Source organism: Myxocyprinus asiaticus, chromosome 10 (assembly GCF_019703515.2).
Source record: "Myxocyprinus asiaticus isolate MX2 ecotype Aquarium Trade chromosome 10, UBuf_Myxa_2, whole genome shotgun sequence".
Lineage (NCBI taxonomy): Eukaryota > Metazoa > Chordata > Actinopteri > Cypriniformes > Catostomidae > Myxocyprinus > Myxocyprinus asiaticus.
The window spans coordinates 47447219-47461452 of record NC_059353.1 but is presented as its reverse complement, the minus strand read 5'-3'; the positions used below and the strand labels follow the sequence as shown (position 1 = coordinate 47461452).

At 41.4% G+C, this 14234-nt stretch overlaps 1 pseudogene; it reads left to right on the top strand.

Moving 5' to 3' along the window:
* Positions 1-14234, top strand: part of LOC127447607 (tetratricopeptide repeat protein 21B-like) — a 46050-nt pseudogene that overhangs the window by 11977 nt on the left and 19839 nt on the right.

Genomic DNA, 14234 nt, shown 5'->3' with positions numbered 1-14234 from the left:
AGCTGTTCAACCTCCCTTCTGTATGCAGACTCATCGTCATCTCAGATGAGGCCGATGACAGTGGTGTCGTCTGCAAACTTCAGGAGCTTGACTGAGGGGTCCTTGGTGATGCAGTCATTGGTGTAGAGGGAGAAGAGTAGTGGGGAGAGCACACATCCCTGGGGGGCACCAGTGTTGATTGTACAGGTGCTAGAAGTCAGTTTCCCCATCTCACAAGCTGCTGCCTGTCTGTCAGAAAGCTGGTAATCCACTGACAGATAGATGTGGGAACAGAGAGTTGGTGTAATTTATTCTGGAGTATAGCTGTGATGATGGTGTTGAAAGCTGAACTGAAGTCCACAAAAAGGATCCTTGCATATGTCCCTGGTCTGTCCGGATGTTGCAGGATATGATGCAATCCTATGTTGACCGCATTATCCACAGACCTGTTTGCTCGATAAGCAAATTGAAGGGGATCTAGAAGGGGTCCAGTGATGTTCTTCAGGTGGGCCAACACCAGTCTCTCAAATGATTTCATGACCACAGACGTCAGGGTGACAGATCTGTAGTCATTAAGTCCTGTGATTTTTGGTTTCTTTGGGACAGGAATAATGATTGAGCGTTTGAAGCAGCATGGGACTTCACACTGCTCCAGTGATCTTTTGAAGATCTGTGTGAAGATGGGGGCCAGCTGGTTAGCACAGGATCGAAGACACGCTGGTGAGACACCATCTGGGCCTGAAGCCTTCCTTGTCTTTTGTTTCCGAAAGACGCGGCTCACATCATCTTCACAGATCTTAAGTGCAGGTTGAGTAGCAGGAGGGGGGAGGAGGGGGGATGCAGGAGGTGTTGGTGTTTGTGTAAAGTGAAGGTCAGAGTGGGTGTGGGGTGTGAGATTGGGCCTTTCCAATCTGCAGTAGAACACATTCAGGTCGTCAGCCAGTTGTTGGTTCCCTACAGGGTTGGGGGTAGGAGTCCTATAATTTGTGAGTTGTTTCATGCCACTCCACACTGATGCAGGGTCATTAGCTGAAAACTTGTTTTTCAGCTTCTCGGAGTATCTTCTTTTAGCCACTCTGATTTCCCTGTTCAGTGTGTTCCTGGCCTGATTGTACAAGACTTTATCCCCACCCCTGTAAGCATCCTCTTTGGCCTGACGAAGCTGCCTGAGCTCTGCTGTAAACCACGGTTTGTCATTGTTGAACTTTAAATAAGTCCTAGTAGGAATGCACATATCCTCACAGAAACTGATATATGATGTAACAATATCTGCGAGCTCGTCCAGGTCTGTGGCTGCAGCCTCAAAAACACTCCAATCCGTGCAATCAAAGCAGGCTTGTAGTTCCTGATCTGCTTCATTGGTCCATCTCTTTACAGTCCTTACTACTGGCTTGGTTGATTTTAATTTCTGCTTGTAGGTTGGAAGAAGATGAACCAAAAAGTGATCAGAGAGTCCCAAATCTGCTCTAGGGACAGAGCGATATGCATCGTTTATTGTTGTGTAACAATGATCCAGTATGTTCCTGTCTCTGGTGGGGCATGTGATGTGCTGTTTGTATTTGGGCATTTCACGTGTGAGATTTGCTTTGTTAAAATCCCCAAGAATAATAATAACTGAGTCTGGGTATTGTTGTTCCGTGTCTGTGATTTGATCAGCCAGCTGTTGCAGCGCCGCATTCAAACATGCGTTTGGCGCGATGTACACACTCACCAGAATAAATGAGGAAAACTCCTGCGGCGAGTAGAAAGGCTTACAGTTAATAAAGAGCACTTCCAAATTAGGACAGCACATCCTCTTTAACATTGTTACATTTGTACACCAACTTTCATTGATATAAAAGCATGTTCCACCGCCTCTCGTTTTCCCCGTTAACTCCGTGATGCGATCCGCTCTGAACAGCTGAAAGCCTGGCAGATGTAACGTGCTGTCCGGAATGGCTTCACTTAGCCAGGTTTCTGTGAAGCACAAGGCAGCAGAGGTTGAAAAGTCCTTGTTTTTGCGGGTGAGGAGATGTAGTTCGTCCGTTTTGTTAGGAAGAGAGCAGAGATTCGCAAGATGAATGCTCGGCAGCGCTGTTCGAAATCCGTGCCGACGGAGTTTGACCAGCACACAGGCTCGTCTCCCTCGCCTGCGTCTCTTGAACAGCAGAGCTGCGCCTCCAAATAAAATGTCTAACAAAACATCTGAATATCAAAAACCGGGAAAAGATTGTCTGGTACATGCTGTCGAATGTTCAGCAGTTCGTCTCTGTTAAAACTGACTGGAAAAAGATTACTAAACACAGGACAAACCAACAAAAACAACAAAAGAACTGAGGAGCTCCACACTGAGGCAGCCATCCGCGGCGCCATCATGATGATCATTTATCCTGCTGATGTCCCAGTAAGACTCCCTGCTGAGAGAGGGTGGAGCAAAGAGTGGATTCCACCGCTGGGTCCATACTTGGTTGGATTGTTCTGTAACGAGTGATAGCGAGAACAACAGACCCAAGAGCAGAGAAACAGTTCAAAGGATTTATTAACAACAATTTAGAGCAGTCACTGAGTTGTGGAATCTTCTGTGTAAGTCCAGCTGACACACAGTACACTGGAAAGCATCCACTCTCCCGACACACGGGCAGAGACAAAATATCCTCTGTGGAAGATCCGCTGACACGCAGCAAAGTGGAAAGCATCAACACTTCCGACACGCGGGCAACCAACTGATACAAGAGACAGGACCAACTAGGCAGAGAGAGTACTCAAAATAAAACAGCTATCTATAATGTAAACACAATACAAACGGCAACCAACTACATTCAGCATTAAACTACATTTAACATTCAACAATCCAGCAAAGGACATGACACACAAGGAATTAAGGCAAGAACAAACAAGGGGCAGGTGCCACTCGCAGCTGAAAGTTTGCATGATCAGCGTTCTCATGGAAACAATCAGGGTTCCCATGGAAATGCTGATTATGCATGCCAGCAGCACCTGAAACACATGAGGGCAAAAACGTAAACACACTTGTAACAAAACAAACAGGGAACGATAATGCCACGGTCCCGTCAGACAGAAACCCAACCTGACAAGGTGGCAGGACCGTGACAATCAAACCATCTACTAAAAAAACATCTGTTGCGATTTGCGCTTCTAAAGACTTAAATTCAAGATTAAGCCACCAAAACGAAAATGTGAGTAAATCAAAACTCAAGAAAAGCCTGTTAACACATATTTTTTCATAGGAACAAATATGTATTTTTTAAATATATAGATAAAGCAAAATACTATTTCATGGCCATATGTTGGGAGGAAAAAATTGGCTTTTGCGCTGTTTGATTTTTGCTTTATTTTAAATCAGCACTGATAAAAACAGCTGAAGTTCAATCATGAAACTTTTGTGCAGAGTTCAAAATACATTACTAAAGAGCATTTATAGCAGCGTGCTTTCTTTGTTTTTGTAGGTCTGTTCTTGTGTATTATTGTTGTGTTTGTGTACAGGTATTATCAGATGTCAGCTCATTGAAGGACACATAGAGGATGCAGAACAGCAGCTGTAATTCCTAACAGAGATTCAACAGTCCATTGGCAAGTCAAGGGTGAAAGATCTACCCTAAAAAAACTAACATGAGCACTGTAAATATATTATCTATTCTCTACAGACTCTTTCCAGAATATTTCCATAGAATAAAGAATGAAATGGAAAGAGAAGTGTTTCTTTTTTTGTGAGTTTTTTAATTCTGATTCAACAGAGAGACCTGATTTATTTATCCAATTTTGCTAAGTAATCAACTGTGCATAAAACGGCCTGTTTACACAAAAGCTAGATTTAGAACACACTTGCAGAAACAGACATACTGTATCTGTTTAGCAAAAAGCAGCTGTCGTGCTACGTCGTATTGTAATGATTCTACATGAGTAAATGTGTAACACAAACAAAACCCTTCAGAGAAATCCTTATCTTATTTATCTTCAGCTTTGCTTGAAAAGGGAATAAACTGCACAAGCCATTAGTACACATAGCTTAGCACATCTTCCCTAATGGATATGAAAAATTGTTTACAAAAAGTCTTTGAAATGGCATTCACAGCCCACTTTAATTAAATAATCTGATGTATTTCGGAGATATTCAAAATGAACATGATAGTCAGTGAGAAAAAAAGAAATATCCATCGGGAATTGACTGGATTGTGAAAAGTGTCTGTGACGAGGAGGAGGGCATGGCTGGGCAATGATGGTGCACGGCCGGCACTGAATCAGCTGATCAGCGGGAGAGCAAGATCAAAAGGAGCCGGAGGCACCAGTTAGAGAGAGAGAGAGAGAGACGCATGCGGCCGCGCTGCATGTGTGTCTGTTTTTTTATGTTTTATGTTGTTTTAAGTTCATTTATATCATTAAACCTTTATGGTGACTGTTCAGCCGGTTCCCGCCTCCTCCTTGCCCATCCTTATACTGGTACAGTGGTGCCGAAACCCGGTAAGGAGGAGGGATGCGCCGTCGCGGAGTCCTCGCCACTGCCATCCGCCAGGGGAGCAGCTGCGGCCGTCTCCCTGGGGATGGAGGGGCTGCTGCCAGCCGCTGGGGAGGAGCGAGCTGCCGTCCGCCATAGGGTGGAGGAGCGGTTGAGGACTGGACGACAGCGCGTCCGGGAGCCGGCGAGTAAGTTCTTCTCTCTCTCTCCTCTCTCTCTCTGTGTGTGTCTCCGCTCGCCCTTTCCCTCTCCCCACACCTCCCCTCATCTCTCCCCCAGATTCACAGTAGGCGGGGTGGACCACCGGCTGACAGAACGGCTGGAATGGCAGCGTCTCCCCTCCAGAGATGGGGGGGGGGGTTAGTCAGACCGGTGGCGCCCCGGCCTGAATCGGGCGGGAAAGGAGTGTGATGAGGAGGAGGGCGTGGCCGGGCCGTGATGGTGCACGGCCGGTACTGAATCAGCTGATCAGTGGGAGAGCAAGATAAAGGGGAGCCGGAGGCACCAGTCCGAGAGAGAGACGCACGCGCTGCATGTGTGTCTGTGTTCGTTTATGTTTTATGTTGTTTTAAGTTCATTTTTATCATTAAACCTTTATGTTGACTGTTCAGCTGGTTCCCGCCTCCTCCTTGCCCATCCTTATACTATTACAGTGTCCATTACCTAACAGAATTGGAAAACTACTACATTTGCAATTTTGTTTGGTGCTGCTTAAGGCTTTGAAATTGCATCCTTCACTTTTAAAGTAATAGTTCATCTAAAAATGAAAATTCTCTAATCATTTACTCATCCTCATGCCATCCCAGATGTGTATGACTTTTTTCTTCTGCTGAAAATAAATGAAGATTTTAAAATGAATATCTCATCTCTGTATGTCCATGCATTGCAATTCAACAGGGTCCAAATCCATATGACTCCAGTGGCTAAATCCATATGTTCTAAAGTGATATGATAGGTGTGGGTGAGAAACAGATCAATATTTAAGACCTTTTTTACTATAAATCTCCACTTTTACTGACAACGGCATATCGCAACCTACTGGGCAGGGAGGAGAAAATAAGGACTTAAATATTGAACTGTTTCTCACCCACACCTATCATGTCATTTCTGAAGATATGGATTAAACCACTGGAGTCATATGGATTACTTTATCTGCCTTTACAAGCTTTTTTGAGCTTCAAAGTTTTGGACCCTGTTGACTTGAATTGTATGGACCTACAGAGCTGAATTATTCTTCTAAAAATCTTTGTTTGTGTTCAGCAGAAAAAGGAAAGTCACACACATCTAAATGATGAGAGAATTTTTATTTTTTGAGTGAACTATTCCTTTAAGATAGCAAATAGAGCCAAGTTTGATTTCTTGTTAACTTTGAACTTTGCTTGTGTGTGGCTGTAAAAAAGCGACGACCCCCAGACAAGGCAACCAACCTGTTGAATGACGCAGTGGACACGCACTTTTCTGCTCTGCGGGGGCTGACGCTCAACGTTGAGTACTTTGAGAAACTTAACCCAGACTTCCTGCTGGAGATCGCCAAGGAATATTTGGCACTGTCTCCCGCCAAGGTCGCCCCTCAGTCTCATATACAGTCAGACTGCTGTTCAGTCATTTATTTAAATGAACTTAAAACTGGTGTTCTTGTGGTTATGTGTTCTCCTTTTACTAGTTGTATTCCTTAAAAAATTAACAGACCAAAAACACTGACTCCTCTTGCACTCACAGGCGTAATCCACATTTTTTTTTTCAGTAAAAAGTTTATCACAAAAACTAATTTCAAATCGTCCCTCCTTTTCTTAAATAAAAGGAAAAATCAAAGTAACAGTGAGGCATTTACAATGGAAGTGAATGGGGCCAATTTTTGGAGGGTTTAAATGCAGAAATGTGAAGCTTTATAAAAGCACATTCATTTTTCTCATAAAATTTGTGTATTATTAGAGCTGTAAAGTTGTTTAAAGAGACCTGCACAGGTCCTGTTTTGTAAACCTGCCCCCGCCCTGCACCCACAGTACTTTACAGAACACTCAACCCGTTATCCGACAGCAGCGCTAATTTAATTCCGTACTCAACCCGATCCGTTTAACATAAAGACCGTGATCCAAACCGCAAAATCTGGGTTACAGTGAGGCACTTACAATGGACGTCAATGGGGTCAATCCGTAAACGTTAATATACTCAGTTCTAATAAGGGGCCTGGGTAGCTCAGTGGTAAAATACACTGGCTACCAACCCTGGAGTTAGCTAGTTCAAATCCTAGGGCATGCTGAGTGACTCCAGCCAGGTTTCCTAAGCAACCAAATTGGACGGTTGCTAGGGAGGGTAGAGTCACATGGGGTAACCCCCTCATGGTCGCTATAAGGTGGTTTGTTCTCAGTGGGGTGCGTGGTGAGTTGAGCGTGGTTGCCGCAGTAGATGGCGTGAAGCCTCCACACGCGCCATGTCTCCATGGCAACGTGCTCAACAAGCCACGTGATAAGATGTGCGGGTTGACGGTCTCAGATGCAGATGCAACTGGGATTCATCCTCCACCACCCAGACTGAGGCAAATCACTATGCAACCACAAGGACTTAAAAAGCACATTGGGAATTGGGCATTCCAAACTGGGAGAAAAAGGGAAAAAATATATATATATACTCAGTTCTGCAAAAGTGTAGCCAGAAGACGTAAACAATATGCATGTAAACATGATTTAGTGTGATAAAATCCCTTACTAACCTTTTCCGTGTAAAGTTATAGCCAATTTTACAACTTCGTTGCTAGGACAAAATAACATTGTAAACCTTGTAATCCCACAAAAACCATGATTTAAACCCCTTTATAGCTCAAATAATACAGATGAATTAATGTAAGTGCTTTTATAAAATTATAAGGTTCACGTTACTGTTTAAACCCTCCAGAAATTGGCCCCATTCACTTCCATTGTAAGTGCCTCACAGTAACCTCGATTTTTGCTTTTTTTAAAGAAAAGGAGGGACGAGTCGAAAACATTTTTTGTTGTAATCAACATTATGCCACAAATGTTCTCAATTGAGTTTAACTTGTATTGAACCCGGAATATTCCTTTAAGGGTAGTATGTGTTCTACTGCCTTTAATTATGCTGATTTATATAAAAAAATAATAATTTGTTTTACAGTATAGTAACAAATAATCTAATTAAATGATTTTTAGCATTTATATTTTTTTTAAAAATAATTTTCACATATACAGTGAAATTCTTTTTTTCACCTATCCCAGCTAAGCTGGGGTCAGAGTGCAGGGTCAGCCATGATACAGCATCCCTGGAGCAGATGGGGTCAAGGGCCTTGCTCAAGAGCCCAACAGTGGCATCTTGGCAGTACTGGGGCTTGAACCCCCAACCTTCTGATCAATAACCCAGAGCCTGAACCACTGAGCCACCACTGCACTCCAGCATGGTTGCATTAATGAGATTCACCCAGTAAGCCTAGTCTGTGTTCTCTTCATATGTTCTCGTCCTCGTACAGGGGACATCGAGGCAGCTCAGAGCAGCCTGCAGCACTGTTTGGATCAGAACCCAGCTCATGCTGATGCTCATCTCCTCATGGCTCAAATCCATCTCATCCAGGGCAACTTCAAGCTCTCGTCCCAATCTCTGGAACTCTGCCTCAGCCACAACTTTGAGGTGAGACACCATGTGCTGCAACATCACTGCCAGCCAGTCATTACTCTCTCTGAATACTAGGCCCTGTTTACACCTGATATTAACATAACAACATAAAACTGTGACCAGTGCATGCCAAACCTTTCTCTTCTCCATGTGATCAGATCTGCGAGCATCCTCTGTATCACCTGATCACAGCTTGGGCTCAGATGGGGCAGCTTCAGGAGGCCATTCAAACACTGCAGATGGCCATGAGTCTGTGTGCTGTGAAGAGAGCCGGTTCTTTAGCCAAACGGCAGAGTAAGAGAGCCAAGCTCAGCTCAGCAGACTGTGTGTCCGTATTCCTGGAGCTAGCTGAAGCTCTCTGGCTAAATGGGGAGCAGGTGAGTGGACAACTTTCTTCCAAAAAATGTGCATTTAACCTGTCTGACCTGTCTTAGACACAGTAAGACGTTTAATGTTCTCTGAATGATTTTTTTTTTAAAACTGTTATTATTCATGGGTCTCGTCCCATTTCGTCAGTTAAAGCTGAAGTGTGTAATTTCTGCCACACTAGTGTCACCAAAGGGAATTGCAAAAATAAACATTGTTTTCAAAAGCAGATGTCTGCTTTGTTTTTGGTGTTAAAATGTTATTTTGGCTTCCAGCACAAGGTAGCTAAAGTGATGCAAGATGGCATAAATGAGTTTACAGGTACTCCGGAGGAGCTCCGAGTTACTATCGCCAATGCAGACCTCGCGCTAATGTGTGGCGATATTGAGCTGGCGCTGAGCATTCTCAGAAACATCACGCCAGAGCAGCCGTACTACATACAAGCCAAAGAAAAAATGGCAGACATCTACCTGAACCACAGGAAAGAGAAATGCCTCTACATGAGCTGCTACAGGTAATTACAGAAATAAAGTAGCTAACTTGTTTATTTGTCAGCTTGACTCCTCTAATTTACTACATATTATGTATTGTAGCTTATAGAATTAGTTTTTGTCAGTATAGGTGAATTTCATATCCAGGTCCCATTTCACCCCAAAATCTAAAAATCTAAAAATAAATAAATAAACGAATAGATACAATTATATTTTGCATTATAAATTTATTTTCATGTCAATTAAGCATATTTCTGCCAAAATTCTCATTACAGGAAAGCATCCAGACATTTTTCTTTTGATGTTTTTTTTATTTTTTTATTCTGCATTATTCTCAAAGGCGATTTTCAGTAGATTCTCAGTACTATGATACAGTAATTTAAAAAATACTCTAATACAATAAAAATGGTGGAGGGGTGACACACATAATGACTCACCGCAACTATCTCTCTCTGACAAAATAACATAAGTAAAATTGCAATTGCAATAGAGTGATTTGGGGTATTTTCAGACTTGTAGGTTGCTTGAGTATTCCGAAACAGGGGCTAAAATAGTTACAATGTTACATTTTCTTTATGGTTCAGTTGGCTTTCGCAAGGTTATATTTTAAAATGCACCAAAACTGTCAAATGTCCGTCAAGGTTATTTTTATCCATCATTAGTTTCTTTTGCATTATTTCTGCAGAATGACAGAATCACTATGGATTTTAATCAGCGTTTCTGATGATATGCAGCTGAATGTGATAAAAAAAAAAAGTTCAGATCAGGTTGTCATCCTGTCAGTTCTTCTCAGTGACAGAATTATTTTTTAATTCAGTCAAGTGATTAACACCTCCCGCTGAGAGGTGCTAATGGGTGCTCTGTCTCCCTCTCCCTGGCCGGTGATTATGTTCATGAAGCTAACACCTGAAAATCATTGGAAAAATCAACTAGTGTAGAGCCACCTTAAGACTCCAGTGGTTTAATCCATGTCTTATGAAGTGATCCAGTAGGTTTAGGGTTCATCTTGCCATTGCAGTCTCTAGACACAATCATGATTTTAAGCTCGTTTACACTTCCTAGTGCTTGACGCATGTGCAGAGCTCTAGATGGTGCTAGAAAGTGTAACTGAGCTTGAAGTAATGATCGCCAAAATTTTCAAAATTTACTGTGAAAACTGAGTACATTTTGGTCTGTTCTCACCCAAAACCATTTGGATCGCTTCAGAAGACATGGATTAAACCAATCAATCCACATGGATTTTTTTATGGATCTTTTATGCTGCCTTTATATGCTTTTTGGAGCTTCAGAGTTTTGGACCCCATTCACTTGTATTGTATGGACCTACAGAGCTGAAATATTTGTGTTCTGCAGAAGGAAGAAAGTCATACACATCTGGGATGGAATGAGGGTGAGTAAATGATGAGAGAATTTTCATTTTTGGGTGAATTATCCCTTTATTTGTTTTCCCTTTATCTGTCACCCCAAAATCAAAAGAACAAAAAAAAAAAAAAGAGCTCATGGTCTAGAAAAGTCATGGAAATGAATACAATTCTAGTCATGTGAATTTCAAAAGTGAATATACATTTTTATAATTATGCTGGGCGAAAAATAGCTTAATTTCTGAGTGCAGTCTCTGTAAAATTATTTGTAAAAATCCTTATCTAGTAATCATGATAGTCCTTTGAGAAAACATTCACTTTAATCCAAAGCAACTACTGTAGTACAAAACATCACAAGCAATTTGTCATTCAAAAGCCAACAATATTTGCAGTAGCACAATGCCAAGTTTCATCTTCAGTGCCAACAGTCATGCATGTGTTTATGAATATAATGACCTCTACTGACAGCCAGAGTTGGCATTGAGGTGTATGAACAAGACCTGAAGAAAAACCCTAAAGATGGAGCTGTAGCCAGTAAGATTGGAAAAGCACTTGTCAAGACCCACAACTATATAAAGGTAATCTCGCCATCCTATCCAAATTTGTTTAGATAGGAGTATTTCTTTCTAAATGCAAAAACATGTTAAATAGGAAAGGTTGCTTTATAGATGCATTTTTCCCTTTCTTCCCAGTTTTCCCAGACTATTAACTATTACGAGGCAGCACTGAAGGGCGAGCAGCAGAGTTTCCTGCGGTGTGATCTGGCCGACCTGCTCCTGAAGCTCAGACAGTATGAACGCTGTGAAAGAGTTCTGCAGGAAGCTCTCACTCATGATCCTGGTGAGAACAAGTTTTGGGGAAGGTACTTTGAAATGTAGCTTTTCAAGCTACAAGCTATTCATAACTTAAAGAAGTTCAACTATAGTCAAACTACTCTTTTAAAAATGTAGTTAACCATGATGTTTGTAGTTAAACCATAGTAACCACAAAATTAACCAGTCAAGGTTACTACAGTATTACTATAGTAAAACCATGGTTTGTTTTCGTAAGGGTTAAACAACATTAAATGGAACATAAATGTATACTTAATATACATTCATTAAACTAGAAAACACCCTGGGCCCTATTTTAAGAGCGCTAGCGCTAAACGCTGCGCTATGCGATAAGTCATATGTGCAAAGTCAATGGGCATGGCCAGGAAGTTTTGATATTTTTGTGCAAGCATTCGCTAAGTCTAGGTGCAAGTGGGTTTGGCGCAATTGCACATGCAAAACGCTAATGGGCTGGTTCAAGTGCAGTTTAATTCTAAGGTTCTTCTCCAGATATTGCACCATCTGCATCCTATTATAGTGTCCAATCCTTGTCAACTACCACTGATTTAAACAAAGACAGCACATTCATAAGAAGTTGGTTGTGTATATGGACTGTATGCAATGAATTAGAAGAATAGACATATGGACTCACGTTCCTTTGTGCATTAACTGCATTCTTGTTCAATGTCAGGCATATTTCTATGACAGTGATGCACTCCTTTTATACGCATGGTGACAGAATTTGGATGTAGGCTCCATTAAATTATAGAGAATGTAGTATTGTTAATCATATTGATCAAATGACATACAAATCATGGCTAGTATTAACAGCGATTCCAGGTTAAGCTGTGGATTTTTGCACGCACTTCACTTCTACTGGTTGATTTTGCTTTAAAAATTACATTAATTTATTGAAACACAAAAACATTAAAATACAAATATTTCTAAATTCAACTTACACTTCAAGGCCCGTATTCACAAAGATTTTTATCTTACCAATAGGAGTTCCAAAGAGTTCCCAGCTAGGAGTTTTTGCTTAAAACCTATTCACAAAACCGCTAAGAGAATGTTTTACTAAGGAAATCTTAAGATAAGAGTAAGGCAGAGTTGACCTCATTGCTATGGATGACGTCACGTTTAATTGCCGTGCTCTTTTAAATCACCCACAGAACCAGAATTAATCCACGCTACACGGTTTTATTTTGCCTGTGGCCAGGGAGCGCAGAGTTTTTAAAACCTTTATCTCTGGTGTAATTGGGTTGTTTCAGTTTTTGGGAGAGGTAACTGCAAGTTTACAATAATGAAAACACCCTCGCGATTCAGGCGATACCTTTTTTAAAGGTCAATGTCAACGTTATAATATTTATAATATTATGTTATTAAAATGCATCCAGTCAGGTTATGCCATTTTAAACAGTCAATGTCATAATAATATTTAATATATTGTTTTTAATGTGGATTGACGACAGCAGCTATGCTTCGGATCATTTGTGAGTCACTCTTATGGAGTCCTCAGGAGGACTTCTAAGCTGTTGTGGGTTTAGGTTTTGTAGCTTTAAAATGCTTCATGAATTACTCTTTTACCAGCCTTAAAATTAGGAGTGACACGCCCCTAAATATTTAAGAGTTGCTCCTAAATTTCTGCGTTAGGAGCTACTTTTAGCCTTAAGATTTTTTGTGAATACGGGCCCAGAGTAAATGAAAATATAATCAAAATAACGAAGTGGTCAAAAAATCCTATATAACCACCTCCCATAAAATCCAATCATTTTACTCTCTCCAACTTCTTCCACCGGCCCCTTTTGCAGTGACTTAAAAATCACTCTACGACAACAGGTAGAAAATATTCGTACAAATTAGATCATAAATACAGTTGTTAATTTAATAATAATAATTGAAAAATAAACCATGAACTCTAGAAAGAATTAGCAATTGCGCTTTGCACCTCTTAATGAACATACAATACACTAACAGTTTGCGCGCATGTGCCAACAGATAGATCAAACACTTCCACCCACGCCCACTTGTGCTTTGCGCTGGCATGCAAATTATGCTTAGAATTAGAGCTTTCATGAAAATTACATAAAACGTTGCATGTTGCACTGGACCTAGCGCGGTTGCGGAAATAGTCCCCCCTATTTTATATATACCGTAACGGAATCAAAATGAAGCGATAAACAGCAGCAATTAACAAAATATGTAGCTTCAAAAAAGAAGGCAAAGTTCCTTTAAGGCTGCGCAGGGGCTCAAGTGAATCATTTTTGTCAACTAGTTCTTTTACACAGTGCTAACAAGCGGAGTGATCCAAAAAGCACTCTTGGAACACCGCTTGTCCAATCAGATTAAAGTACTGGAACTAACATTTTTACATTGTATAATGCCTAACAGATCATTAGAACCGTAGGGCTTTTTGTCTGAAGAACCCATAAGCGCAGTTATGTTGTGTCATGGTAGTTTGTCTTACACACAAACACAATACACAGACAAAGTGCATCCACGTACACAAATTAAGATAAGATGGAGAGGGATACTGTGAAAGATCCAAGTTCGTTGGCAATGGAGGAGTCAGGAGACAGCGAACAGTTGAGTATTTATTCTCTACACACACTTCAGATTAACACAAAAAAAGAAACGGCTCTCAGTGGCCAACTCAAACAGGGCTTTTCAATATAGGCAGTCTCTGGGTTTTGCTGCTGGTCCTCCAGACACCACTGCTCATAGCCACACTCTCTCCCCCGCTCTGACGTTCTGGCGAGCCTTATCAGGTCTCCCTCCGGCATCACTATAATGAAAGACAGGTGTTAGAGTAATTACAGCCCAGGTGACGAGACTTACCACTTTCCCTCTCCCACAGACAGACACATGACCACGCCCCCCATATTTTCTGTTCCCATGTATGTTGGGATAGTGTAGAGGGATCATCAAACATTTTAAATTCTGTCATCAACTAATAATGATAAAACAATCAATTGATTTGTTGGACTGAATTGAGTATTTTGTAGTGTTGGGTTCAAGTCCTCTTTAGTCGAGTCCGAGTCAAGTCCGAGTCTTTAAACAATCGAGTCCGTGTCCAAAAGGGGCCAAGTCGGACTCAAGGCCGAGTCATAACAGGCCGAATTCGAGTTGAGTCCGAATGAATCTGTCCATGAAT